This window comes from Microcaecilia unicolor, chromosome 3, assembly GCF_901765095.1.
Source record: "Microcaecilia unicolor chromosome 3, aMicUni1.1, whole genome shotgun sequence".
NCBI lineage: Eukaryota > Metazoa > Chordata > Amphibia > Gymnophiona > Siphonopidae > Microcaecilia > Microcaecilia unicolor.
In genome coordinates, this window is record NC_044033.1 from 448587747 (window position 1) to 448603200 (window position 15454).

The window sequence follows — 15454 nt, forward strand, 5'->3', positions numbered from 1 at the left end:
GAGGCAAGACTTCCCTTCACTAAATCCGTGCTGACTTTGTCTCATCAGTCCATGTTTTTGTATATGCTCTGCAATTTTATTCTTAATAATAGCCTCCACCATCTTGCCCGGCACCGACGTCAGACTCACCGGTCTATAATTTCCCGGATCTCCTCTGGAACCTTTCTTAAAAATCGGAGTAACATTGGCTACCCTCCAGTCTTCCGGTATTACACTCGATTTTAGGGACAGATTGCATATTTCTAACAGTAGCTCCGCAAGTTCATTTTTTAGTTCTATTAATACTCTGGGATGAATACCATCAGGTCCCGGTGATTTACTACTCTTCAGCTTGCTGAACTGACCCATTACATCCTCCAAGGTTACAGAGAATTTGTTTAGTTTCTCCGACTCCCCCGCTTCAAATATTCTTTCCGGCACCGGTGTCCCCCCCAAATCCTCCTCGGTGAAGACCGAAGCAAAGAATTCATTTAATTTCTCCGCTACGGCTTTGTCTTCCTTGATCGCCCCTTTAACACCATTTTCGTCCAGCGGCCCAACCGACTCTTTGGCCGGTTTCCTGCTTTTAATGTATCTAAAAAAGTTTTTACTATGTATTTTTGCTTCCAACGCTAATTTCTTCTCAAAGTCCTTTTTTGCCCTCCTTATCTCCGCTTTGCATTTGGCTTGGCATTCCTTATGATCTATCCTGTTACTTTCAGTTGGTTCTCTTCTCCACTTTCTGAAGGATTGTTTTTTGGCTCTAATGATTTCCTTTATCTTACTGTTTAGCCACGCCGGCTGACGTTTAGTCTTTTTTCCCTTTTTTCTAATACGTGGAATATATTTGTCCTGAACCTCCAGGATGGTGTTTTTAAACAGCATCCACGCCTGATGCAAGTTTTTTACTCTGCGAGCTGCTCCTTTCAGTCTTTTTTTCACCATTTTTCTCATTTTGTCGTAATCACCTTTTCTATAGTTAAACGCTAGCGTACTTGATTTCCTAGTTTCACTTCCTTCAATGCCAATATCAAAACCGATCATATTATGATCACTGTTATCAAGCGGCCCTCGTATCGTTACCCCCTGCACTAGATCATGAGCACCACTAAGGACTAAGTCTAGTATTTTTCCTTCTCTTGTCGGCTCCTGAACTAGCTGTTCCATGAAGCTGTCCTTGATTTCATCAAGAAATCTTATGTCCCTTGCGTGTACAGATGTTACATTACCCCAGTCTATATGCGGGTAATTGAAATCCCCCATTATTATTGTGTTGCCCAGTTTGTTTGCGTCCCTGATTTCCTTTAACATTTCCGCATCCGTCTGTTCGTCAACTTTTCTTCATATTACTTCACACATCACAAGTAAATTTACCACTTACCCTACAACTCCACTTTTTTCCCCATCAATCATTGGACATGTTATCAATTATTTTTTTTGTTCTTCAATCAGGATCTCTTCCTACAGAGAGAACCTTCCACTCTCTCCCACAATCTCCTCCTTCAGGCAGATTTCTCTTTTCATATGGGTCAGTTTTTCTCCAACCCCTTTACCACTTAAACAGGATACCCAAAGACTCTATAGGGTAGCAACTTGTTTAAATCAAACCCCATGCTGATTTCTCTTTCTTTTTTCCCTTAGAATGAGTCAGGACACCCAGATATCTTTTGGGGTAGCAACCTGCTCAGCCTTAAACCTTTTTTCCCCGATTATTTTCTTTTTCCCACACCAAACATTTTTCTAACATTTCCAAGACAATTGAGAACACTTTACTCAACAACAATGCAAACTTTTATTTAACACATCATTTAGTTGTTTTTTTTTTCTTCTCTTGTTATCCCTTCAACTTTTATTCAACAATGCATCGAGTCAGGTAGCATATTATATTCATATGCTTCCCCCTTCCACTCATATGACCAACCCATCTCCCTCCAGGATTGGGGTCCATCCCAACATTCACTTTTACACTTTAACACATTTTGTTCCTAAACTCAACACAAAGGGTTTTTTTCAATTATTTTTCTTCATACCCAGGGTCTAGGCCCAACTACTATATGCCTACTCATCTTATCCTATATAATAAAACTCACCCTCAACGTTCTGAGGACACTGATGTCAGTGTCACTTCCTGCGGGCACTTCCTTCAGGTTTGAAGGGTTCGTGGTGGTGAAGCCACCAAAATCACTGTGTCTAGGCCCCGCCCTCGCGTCAAACATGATGACATCGAGGGCGGAGCAATGGCGTCAAAGATTGAGGGTGGAGCAATGGCGTCAGTGGATGAAGGTGGCGTGCGTTGACGAGGTGCGGAGCAATGGCGGTGAGTGGCTTCACAATGCCGAAGGGGTGGGTAGGGAAGGGGGGTTCGGCAGGAAAACCTTGCTAGCTCCCGTTTCATTTGCTCCAGAAATGGGCATATTTTACTAATAAACTTATAAACAAGACATGTTCAACAGTCAACATCTGTAGTCCTTCATTAACAGGCTCAGCCATACCACTTGGGGTCAAGTTTCTGAACCATCACCCTGCCCTGAAGTGGTTGGGTCACTCAAAAATATTTTGGCCCCTGGTACTCATCCATGATCTCAACATAGTGGGTCCTGATGGACCGGCCCATGGTCTAATAAGCATACTGGGCAATAATGTGTCCTTGCATCTGGGGATCATCCATCTCAATAGGATAGGTAGGCTCCTTTTCATCTTCCAGAATATTTCTTCTTTTGACCAAGCCTCTCATTGTGCTTCCACCAAGCATATTGTAATCCACAGTCTATGAAAGAACTCAAAACTTTTATTTTGCAACTTTGCAATGGCAGCAACATCAGAATCTTTTGTGATCCAATTCCAGGTAAACACAAACTCTGTTCCATTTCTTCTGTAGTGGTACATAAGGGTAGGCCAGTCCCCACAGGTCCCAAACTACTCTCTTCAGGTATCAATCAACCCTGCTTATTTTTGATAACTTGGTTCCAGTAGCCCTCCCACTCTCTATCCAGATCCCATTAAGAAGCTCCTTGGGCACTGTTTCCCCCAGCCAGCACCCCTCTAGGGCTTCAGGGTTTAGCCCCGGGCATCCCTGAGCATCTACCAGAGAGTCCTGAGAAGGTGGTCCACTTCTGAGCTATGAACATTCGGAAGCCAAATTAACAGGGATACTCAAATCAAGTTCTCCAGTCACCAAACATAAAAAGTCTATGATTGTCACGGGCATAGGCAGCCCTGTCTCCTGATCTTTAGGGACAATCCACATTATACAGTTCCTGCAGGTTCTCAGGAAATCCTGAGGCATTTCCCCAGCCTCTACCTTGCCCCTCAACAAGATAATGCCACCCTCCTGGGCACCACAGAAACCCCTTCCCAGGGGCGTACAATCTCTGTGTCCACTGGATGCTTCTGCCGGCCCCAGCCTCACCTCCAGCTGCCCATGGACTCCGGGCTGCTCTCTGAAAGGGATTATGAGGTAGAAGGAGCTCGGTCACTCAGCTCTTGCTCCCCCAGTACTTAACCTCCACCTCTGGCATCACCAGTTTCTGCAGGTTGTGCCTTCCCTCCAAGGGCTCCTCCAGTCTCTCCTCCAGCCCCACCCCCCTCAGGGGCTATGGAGCTGGGTGGCAGCTCTGGTTCCACCCCAGAGTCCTTCCCCAGGATTCTCTCTATGGCTAGGCCTTCCACCGGCCACTCCCGCACTGTGGCCCACATCGTGCTCCTGTCCTCTCAGGCCAACTCACTCTACCTTGGAGGGTACCAGGCTTCAGCTACCCAACAACGTACTGCTCACGGTTCATCTACAGAACCCTACCTCACAGGTCTGGCAGCATAAATTGACCAGTGTGGATTCTCCCTTGTATGGGCAACTGGGGCACACCACTCGCCCCACCACAGTGCACTCCTCCATCTCCAATTCTACAAGAGCTTACAGGTGGTGTGTCATCTTCTCTACATGGTCAGTTATCCAGTGCTCTATAAGCTCCAAATCCTCCACTCATTCCACTAGTTTTAACTCAGATTTTAAAATGTCGGCTAATGCCCCAGGCCCACATGCATGATCTCTGTTTTAGGCCATAGCCTGTGATGCCAGCTTTATCAAATGTCCAATGGAAAGTCGCTCCCAATACACCTTGTAATGTACTCTCATTTGGAGTACTCTATCCTCCCCCTCCCCGGTGGGCGGTTGCAACATCCACAATCATGCTGACTCAGCACCTTCTTCCTGTCCTTTCCCAAGTACTCACAGTTCTGGCGGGATTTCTTGAGTCCATTTGCACAGCATTTACTGGGCATGAAATTTCAAACTTATACCACATTGGTACCAACAGTTTTATCCACAATTTGTAAATCCCAGAGCTGCAGATCTCAGTCTTTCTGGTACTTGTAATCCACAAGAAAAAATTTCCTCCTGTTCTCTACAATATAGTAATCAAATTTGTAATCCTGCAGCAAAATTGTTACTTTCTTCAAACTCCCAAACACCCCATGTTGGGTGTCAGTTTTGTGTAATCTGGGTCTCACTCATGCGCTATCTCCGGCCCCGGGCTACAGAGCACATCGGTCAAATTCAGGACCACTCTCTCTTCACTCTCAGTTTCAGCACACATGCAATTGAGCTTGGGAGTGGGTGACTCACATTCTTAGGGATCCATTCACTCTCACTTCTCGGTCCCCAAAGACACACTGTAATCCACAGTCAATGCAAGAACTCAAACTTTTATTTTACAACTTTGCAACGGCAGCAACATCAAACAGTCTTTTATGATCCAATTCCAGGCAAACACAAACTCTGTTCCAATTCCTCTTTTGTTCCTCAGGGGAACCCCATTACTAAAGTTCTCCTCAGGTTTATTTACAAAAGTTCCCAATAGGGAATATGTACATATATACAGTTCTCCTGTTCATGCCTATCCCTTGGGCAATGCTTTTCCTCCTGGCTGCTTCTCCTCCTTTTTAAAACTCTGTGGGTTCAGACCCTCCTCTGACCCTCTGCCAGCAGTGCCCTCTCTCTGGATCCACACTGATCTCAGGACCGAGCAATCCCTGGCTCCAATCCCCTGCTCCCAGGCTGGGTTACTCCTCTGCCCACCCGTAGCACACACAATCTCCTGGTTGCGACTTTCAGGAGCTGCAACCCTCTTTTACAACCAGTGGTCATACTTCTCACTTAAGATTCCCCTTTTCTCCCCCTGGTCTCTTGGCAGGGGACCATCAGGTAGCCAAAGACCCCTCTATGGGCATAATTCCAATCTTTATAACCTTTGCAACTTCTGTTCCCCCCCCCCCCCCCCCCCCCGTCATTCTCTACAAGGGCAACTCTTTTCTCCTTCATTCTATTTCAAAGCCGCTCCCCTTGGGCTGGGCCTTCTCCCACCCAGAGACATCCTACCACTCCTGTCCTGCTACAGGGACCCCCTCCCTAGAGAATGACACGGGGATTAAATTTGTTCCCGTCCCTGCCCCATCCCCGTGGGTTCTGTCTCCATCCCCCACTCCATCCCCACAGGCCTTGTCTCCATCCCCACCTCTGCAGGTTCTGTCCCTGTTCCCGCCCCATCCTTGTGGGCTCTGTTCTCATCTGCAGAGGCCTTGAACACTTACAATTTTATATTTAAATCTTTTTATTAAAGTTTAAAAAGGAACAGTATGCTATGCAACTGTTGTGTATAAATTACAAATAGAAAACAATAATAACAATGAGCAACTATAATAAACCCTCCCACCATCAACACCCTCTACCCTTCCAACCACAACAATAGCTGACTTCTACTACTCCATGGAATCCTAATCCACCCTGTTAAAATGTCAGGGGTATAAAATACAACCCGTTCTGTATGCCCTATAAATAACTGTTATGATTTTTTAATCTGTAGATGAATAAGAAGTCATCAACAATCTCAGAATTTAGTCCAGCTCTCCTGTCTTCCACAGTCTCTCAATAGAAGATATCATCTTAGAAGATGTGCTGATAGCAGAATGTACAGGATCCCCCATTCAAATTTTGCTAGCTGTGGCCAGCATGTTTGCTTATTTTTCCAATAAATAAAAATATTGTCATCTACATTAATCAAATATAAATAACAGTCCAGTTCATTAACAGGCTTCAAAGAAGAAAGTGACAAGGGGACAAAGTTTGTCCCCATCCTCACGGGCTCTGTCCCCACCCCCACCCCGTCCCCGTGGGATCTGACCCCATCCCTGCGGGCTCTGTCCCCGTCCCCGTGTCATTCTCTGCCCCTTCCCCAGTGCTCTGGAAAAATCTAGCACTTTAGTAATACCCATTCCACTGGGGTTTTACATTGGTATTGCCTGATAGGAAATACACTTTAAAAAAATTCAAGTGGCACCTAATTTAAGTGCCACAAAGGGGGCACACATAGCATCAATTCCATAATGGTGTCTGGGCACACCTAACCCATTATAGAATACTAGTGCAAAGCCAGTTTGGGGCATTAAAATGTAGACACACCCACGTATGCCATGTCAATGGCAGGTGTAACTGAACATGCCTAAATGTGACATGCAATGTATGCAACTGATAGTATTCAATTTTATAGAGTGGAGGAGTGGCCTAGTGGTTAGAGCACCGGTCTTGCAATCCAGAGGTGGCTGGTTCAAATGCTGCTGCTCCTTGTGATCTTGGGCAAGTCACTTAACCCTCCATTACCTCAGGTACAAACTTAAATTGTGAGCCCTCCTGGGACAGAGAAATATCCAGAGTACCTGACTGTAACTCACCTTGAGCTACTAACAAAAAAGGTGTGAGGAAAATCTAAATAAATAAATTCTATAAGTTATGTGCACTGCTAGACAGAACATCCATGACATGTGTATGCCCCCTTTGCAGCTGCACAGTAAGCAACTTAGCCACCCTATTTATAGAATAGTACCTAGCACTTAAACGTATAACTCCCAATTACTGATGCCAGTCATGTGAACACTACTATTCTATAAACTCACATGCGCTATTAGCACCTTAATTAAGGTGCTTTTATAGAATTGCCTTTCATGGCTTTTAATTGAGCAACTCAAAAAAGGCACATTGTTAGAAAGCTGCAGATTGTCTGCAGTGGTGATTATTTCACGGTTGTTAATATTGCTGGTGGAAATCCACTTGGGCGATGAATGACAAATTCCAGTCTTGGGGTTTATTTGATTGCTTAATACTTCATGGTTACCCATCAAATGAGTTTGATTGTTGAAAAACTCTGACTGTCTATAAGATTTCAGATCGTTGAGCAAGGAATCTGAACCTCAGACTGATTTAGAACCACTGGGAATTGTTTAAGAATCCCTGGATGAATTTCTTACATTGGTTTTGTCTGCCAGAGGAAGTTTATATTATTTTTTTTTATTTTTGTTACATTTGTATCCCGCGCTTTCCCACTCATGGCAGGCTCAATGCGGCTTACATGGGGCAATGGAGGGTTAAGTGACTTGCCCAGAGTCACAAGGAGCTGCCTGTGCCTGAAGTGGGAATCGAACTCAGGTGCTCAGTTCCCCAGGACCAAAGTCCACCACCCTAACCACTAAGTTTATATTATCTAATGAAGCAAATTCATATTGACACCTGACTTTTGCTATATGCTGCTCTGTAATCTAATGCTTTACAGCTTTTCCTTTGCTAAAGAGGAACTAAGGCCTGTTCCAGGTTGGAGATTATGAGACAATCCTGGATTTCTTATCTACCCATCCTGGTGCATTATGGGACTTGCAGCACTGATTTCACTACAAATTCTACACTGCTCTGGGATGCAAGTTCGAAACCATAGCTGCAGTTTCCCTCGTTGGGCCTCTCTTTCCATGTTGCTCAGTGAACTGAATTTGCATGATTCACCCCTGTCCTTGACAGTTACAGTGTTTGTGTACTTTATCAATAAGCATTGCTACTGTACTCTGCATAATAGTGATGCATACATACATCATCATCTTGAGGGCAGACATTTCCAGATGGGAAAAAACATTGTTGCAAGACAGCATGTAAAAGAGAAAGACGAACCATGAAATTTGAGAATGACAGAGCATATGACTAGCTGGTGAAAGTAATCTTTGCGTGAATAGTAAACTATGATCCTTCCATAAAGAACAGAAATCTTGATAGGTTCTTTTCAGTGGAAGTGCAAAGGATAGGATTCTTTCTGAGGTAATTATCTAAAATCATTTATCCAGGTAGATAGTGATTCAAGTTATTATGGCTTGAAAAGCTTACTAAAGTGCAAATAATTACTTTGGCCATGTGGATTAAAATATTAACCACAAATTTTCAATAACTCATAAATTAATTATTTCATTCTTTTGCTATTATTTGTACATAAAAATGCTCTGCATAAAAAATGCCATATTGGGTCAGACCAATAACCCTTAGATAAAAGCAGCCCTGACTAGAATTACAGTCACACCATGGATTTATACAGAAACATGATAGAAACAGAAAAATGTAGGCAGATAAAGACCATAATGCCTATCCAGTCTGCCCATCCATGCCATCTACTATGATGACATACTAATTTTAATTTCTATTCCTTTCCAAAAAATTCCTAGCATTCTATTTGCTTTTTTTGACTGCGCCTATACACCGACCTTGGGATTTCAATATATTGTCCACAATGATTTCAATGATACTGCATATGGGGAACATAGCCTTCTATACTGTGCTTATAGTGAGAATTATTTTATCTAAATGCATCCTTTAGCACTTATGTATATTAAATTTCATCTGTCATTTCATTGTTCTGTTCTCCATTTTCACAAGGCCCGCCTTCAGTCCCGGAGCCTACATGTTTTAACTTGAATAACATTGTGCCATCTGCAGATTTGAACAACCTGACTCTTCGCTTGTCTAGATCATCAATGAATATATTAAACAACACCAATCCCAGAACATTTCCCTGGGTCACTTCAACAATCACTTCTTTCCTTTGGGAAATCTAACCATTTACAGTGATGCGAAGAAGTTTTTCCCCTCTCCTGATTTCCCCTATTATCGCATATATGCTACACTGAATGGTTTCTGATCTTTAAGCAAAACATATTAGACAAGGAGAACCTGAGTAAACACATAATACAGTTTTTAAATTATTACCTCATTTTATTCAAGGAACAAAGCTAACACCCATATCACCCATGTAAAAAGTAACTGCCCCCCAAATATAAAAACTGATGGCACCGCCTTTAGCAGCAATAATTGCGATCAAACACTTCCTATAATTTGATGCCAGTCTTTCAAATCACTATTGAGGAATTTTAAGCCACTCTTCTTTGCAGAACTGTGGGTTTTCATGCATGAACTGCTCATTTCAGGTCCTGCCACAGCATGTCTATATTGAGTTCAAGTCAGGACTTTGACGAGGTACTCAACTCATGCCTGTTATAGAAGAGAATTCGACACTGACTTTTTTTTCCAGTACCCAAATTTGAGCACCATTTACTGAATCTGGTCCATACATGGGCGAGGCTGCCACTTATACGTGCAACTTACAGAATACTATTTATTTATTTATTTGTAACATTTGTATCCCACATTTTCCCAACAATTAGCAGGCTCAATGTGGCTTATATTATACCGTAAAGGCGATCGCCAAGTCCGGTAGATGTTCAACAAATACAGTTTAAAATAAGGGTCAGGTAAGGTTAGAGAAAACAGGTACAAAGAGGGACAAGGAAATAAAGGAATATATAATGTCCAATGCGATGTAAGGTATTAATGCATTGCAGAGTTGTAGCATTTAAGTAGGGCCAGTAAGATAGGCCTTGCAAAACAAATAGGTCTTTAATGATCGCCTGAAGTTTTGATGATCGTGAATCGTTTTCACACTCTTTGGTAGTGCATGCCACATTTGTGTACTTAAGTAAGAAAAATTCGATGCATATGTTGATTTGGATCTGAGTATACAGCTTGGATAGTGGAGGTTCAAATAGGTATGTGACGCTCTGGTTCTGTTTCTGGTCGGAAGATCTATCAAGTCAATCATATATCCTGGGGCATCACTGTAGACAATCTTGTGGACCAAAGAGCAGATTTTGAAGGTAATGTGATCCTTGATTGGGCACCAGTGCAATTTTAAACGGAGAGGTTTAGCATTGTCGAATCGTGTTTTATCGAATATCAGCCTGGCAGCTGTGTTTTGGGCTGTCTGGAGTTTCTTCATAAGCTGTACTTTACATCCCGCATATAATCCATTGCAGTAATCTGCGTGACTCAGAACCATCGATTGTATCAAGTTACGGAAAATTTCCCTCAAGAAGTAAGGTCTTATACGTTTAAGTTTCCACATAGAATGAAACATCTTCTTTATAATGGAGTTAACTTGGCTCTCAAGTGTAAGATGGCTATCAATAATAACACCTAAGATTTTGAGGTTATCAGAAATAGGAAGAGAATAAACAGGAGTGCTTAGGGTTGCTATAAGTTATACACACTGTTGCTGAATTTGGGCAGCCACAGTTATACCAGGTCTGTAGCAGGTATAACTGCAGACACCCAGATACTGGGTTACGCTAGTATTCTATAAAGGTAACTGGGTACCCAGGTGCCAGTATAGAATGGGCTCTCACCAAGTGGCATTGGGACACCTAAAGGGAGGTGCCCAGTTATATTTTTACCCCCTACACCCTGAACTCTTATGTAAGATGGTGCAGCGGCAGCAATGACTCTGGGTCACCAGGTCAGCTCAGTTGAAATTCAATTTAATTCCAATATCTTTTATCCCTTGCTGTTTATTCAGGATGTTTTACGATATCTTTTATCCCTTGCTATTTATTCAGGATGTTTTTCAGACTGCTGTTTATGGAATACTTATAACACTTGTGAACACTGTCCCCCGGCGATATTCCCAGATATTCAATGCCAGGCCCTGTCTGGGCTTCAGTGTTGAATATCTGGGGTTTGGTTTTTTGTTTTCTTTTGAACTGCTAATATATTGCAAGCTAAGTTACTATTCAACCCTTGCCCACATAAGCCAAACTGCATTAAAGATAGGAATGTTATTTATGCAGCCTGATTTAAGCAGTTTGCTTATGTGATGAGGGGCTGAATATCAGCACTTAACCTGACTCCACTCCTGGATCTCCCACAAGTTACCCGCTTTTGAATTTGGTGCTAACTGGTCATTTTCAGTGAAGATAACCGGTTAAGTGCTGCTGAAAATGAATGGATAGCCGTGAGTAAGTGATTTAACAGGTCGGTGGCCGTTTCCAGTTGGTTAAATCATTTTGAATATTGGCTGGTGTATATTTTGACTGTTTACGCCTTTTACCCCTTGAAGGAGTACAATACTCATAGCATCTGATAAACTGAAATGATTTGTTTTTTGTGTGTACCTGAATTTTACGTATTTCATTGGTTCTAATCCTTTACTTAAGAACATAAGCATTGCCATACTGGGACAGACCAAAGGTCCATCAAGCCCAGCATCCTGTTTCCAACAATGGTCAATCCAGGTTACAAGTACCTAGCAAGATCCCAAAACTGTACAATACATTTAATGCTGCTTATCCTAGAAATAAGCAGTTGAATTTCCCCCCAAGTCCATCATAATAATGGCTTATTTTCTTTTAGGAAGTTATCCAAACCTTTTTAAAATCCCGCTAAGCTAACTGCTTTTACTACATTCTCTAGAAACGAATGCCAGAGTTTAATTACACTTTGAGTGGAGAAATAGTTTCTCTGATTTGTTTTAAATGTACTACATTTTAGCTTCATTGCATGTCCCCTAGTCCTAGTATTTCTGGAAAGAGTAAACAAGCGATTCACATCTACTTATTTAATTCTTCCTTTAACTGCCAGTTCTAACCTGCTGAGGAACTCTGACTCTTTAGTGGGAGGTATTTTGAAAGTACATCTCATTTATGTATCAGTAGCCTCAGTATGAATTGCACAAATGTGGGGCACTTCCTCAACTATGATTCACTCATGGGAAAGACAGATGTTGTCGACTCATTTATGTGGATAATTTTCCATCTAATTACATATTTTCTGTCTTGTTACATATTTGTGGTTTGTACTTAATCTGTGATTTATAAACTGGATGGTCTATGAAAAATTTACATATTATGAAAAGATTTAAAATCTTATGTAATATATATTGTACATGCATCAGTGCTTCAAGAGGACTCTAATTCATCCTCTTCAAGCACTGATACATATGGATGATATTAATTATATATAATATATTCAAATCAATTCTGGTAAACTGCTAATATCCCCTTTCCAGGGTTCAGTGTGGTTTACATTCTAGGTGAGACAAAAGCAAATAGTGTTATTGTGAGGTTTGAGAAACATTAGACACCATTGGATTAATGCATGAGACTAAAAACATTAAGGAAAGGATAATGGATGATACTAAGAAGTCATGATGGATTGTTATGAAGCAGTCTTTGGAAAGAGAGAGTTTTTTTTAGCCTCTTCCTGAAGTTCAGGTAGCTGTTTTCTGTTCTGATGGGAATAGGTAGAGAGTTCGATATTTTGACTCCAAGAACGGGGAATAGAGAGCTGAAAATCTTCTGATTTCGAATTGTCTTTTGGAACGGTGATGCTAGCATCAGTTGTTGTTTCAGTATGTTAGACTGGACCAGACATAGCAAAGCAGTCTTATCAGTTCAGAGGTGAAGCCCTGTAGGATTTGAAAAACTAAACAAGCAGCTGTGAACCTGAGTCTTTCTGCTATGGGAGTGTAGTTTGTTTAGATGAGTTGAAATACTAGTATATCTATTCAATCTATATGTCTAGCAGCTGTGTTCTGTGTGATTTGCAATTTTTTCTGATATTGACAATTAATACCAAGAAATAGAATGTTACAGTAATCCAAGTGAGGTAGGACTAACATTTGGACTAGTAGTGTGAAGGCTTTTTGGTCAAAAAATGATCTAACTAGATGTAGCTGCCTCATTTTGAATAGTGTTTTCTTCCATAGCTGTTAGAATCTTATACATACTTCTATATTTCGAGAGATGAAGTGATAAGTAGTAGTAGTAGATGAAGGGAGGAAGTTATCAATGTGGGCTACCATTAAGGTGGGTTATTTTACCACTAACTCGTGCTATTTTAGCATGGGTCCCATTTTATATAATGAGACCTAGTTACTAATAACCCAGGTTAATAGTAAAATAACATGTCTTAACGGTAGCCCTCTTTATTGTGTTATTGTGCTTACAGTTTCAAATGCTCCTGACGCAGACTTTTACTAAAACATGGCCATGTTGGGTTTTATGTATGTCTTTTAAATTGGACATTTATTAAATATTTTGGTATAATTTCTTGTCCTAAGAGGTCTTTTCACCTTTTGAATAGTGGTGATTAGTTTTCCTAAAACGTTCGTGTGACAGTGGTCTTGTAGACCTGTGACAGTCTCAAAATTGCTCCCTTAATATTATTTATTTATTTATGTATTAGGATTTATTTACTGCCTTTTTGAAGGAATTCACTCAAGACAGTGTACAGCAAGAATAAGTCAAACATAAGCAATAGACAATTACAGCAGTAAAAATATTCAAACAACTATACAAAGTATGGCATAGTATGCTACGTTACAATGCCAACATAATAAAACATTTTAATAGACAGCATAGAGTGTAAGTAAAGATGGAACATATAGATAAGATAGGGTAACAGGAGCAAGAAAATTAAGGACTAGTTACAGAGAGTTGCAAATGAGGTTAGAAAGGTGCTTGAACATTATCTTGGCTAGGGTAAGCATGGATAAACATGTCCTGCTATATTATGTGCAGCTGGTATCATTTACTTCTTTCGTTAAAGGCCTGGTTGAAGAGCCAAGCTTTCACCTGCTTCCTGAAGAAGAGATAGTCTTGTGTTAAGTGAAGCCTTTCAGGGAGCGCATTCCAGTACGTGGGGGCTCCTCCAGAGAAGGCTTGCCATCACATCCTGTGATGTCCATTGGATGTCTTGGGGATGGGGTCATTTGTTGGTTGCCAAGATTTCCTAATTGATCTTTGTTTTCTTCCTGTAAAGGAACTAAACTTTACCCAGCTGTATTTTGCAATTCTTTCTTACTTTCCTTTGCATGACACACCATGTCTGGGACAGGCCAAGGCTGATTAATCTGTCTTACTCAGCAAGGAAGCTAGTGGGAGTTGTATTAGTCATGTAAATATATAACTTTACGTGTGAAAATTTAACTGTTTAACTCTGTTTCCTGAACTAATGTAAACTTATCAATAAATTACATTGCAGATTTCATTAAACATAGATATCAAGTTCATTATTTTTACTGCTTTCCCCTGATGTTTTTAAACATCTACAATATGTGTATGAGAAAATACAAAACACATCTAGAAGATCTGTGTACTAATCAGCATTGCCACCTCTGGTAATTCTACTGTATTCTACATATTAATAGTTTTATATAGCAATGGACTACTGACATTAAAACTAGCTCGTATTGTCATGCGAGTTTTATTTTTATGTTTACTTTTTGCTTGATATACCACTTTTCGTGGATAGGCCCACAAGGCAGTTAACAATAAAAATTCAGTACAATAAAATCACAGGGCCCTGTTTACTAAGCAGCGTTACAGGCGCGTTAACGTTTTTAACAGGCGTTAACCATGAACACACGTTAACCATGTACGTGCCTACAATATCCCTATAGGAGCCTACATGGTTAGCACGTGCTAAGTGTAAGCATGTTAAAAACACTAACGCACCTTAGTAAACGCACTTGACAATCTATAATGCCAGAGGTTACAAGTATGCGACAGAGACAAAGTCATATAGACAAGAGTAGAAATACTGCTAAAAATGTAAAAGCTGTAAAGACTGTGGGGCCTTTTAGTAAGCCGCGTAGGCACCTACGTTCGGTCAATGTGCGTGAATTTGAAATTACTGCCCGGCTACCGCATGGCCCGGGCGGTAATTTCATTTTTTATGCACGTCCACTACGCGCGCCAGAAAATAATTTTTATTTTCTGGTGTGCGGCACTACCTGGTGGTGAAAGGCATTTGACACGCGTAGACCATTACTGTCCAGTTAATGCGTAAGACCTTACTGCTAAGTCACTGGGTGGTGGTAAAGTCTCAGACCCAAAATGGACGTGCGCCAATTTTCATTTTGCCGCACATCCATTTTCAGTCAAAATTTAAAAAAGGTATTTTTACAGGTATGCTGAAAAATGGATCTGCATGCATCCAAAACACACGCTTACACTAGCACAGGCCATTTTTCAGCACACCTTAGTAAAAGGATCCCATGGGGCCCTGTTTACTAAGGCACGCTAACGTTTTTAGCATGCGCTAACGCTAGAGACACCCATATGGGGGTACCCGGTCAAAATAGCCCAGACAATATGGCCCTGACAAAATAACCCCAACAAAAAAGCTCCAAACAAAAAAAGCTCCCGACATAATAGCCCCTGACATAACAGCCACTGTCAAAACAGCATGCCCACAATATAGCCCTTGACAAATTAGCCCCCTGACAAAAGACCCGATCAGGCTGCCCAGAATATGGCACTGCATTTTTTTCTAGGCTGCTAT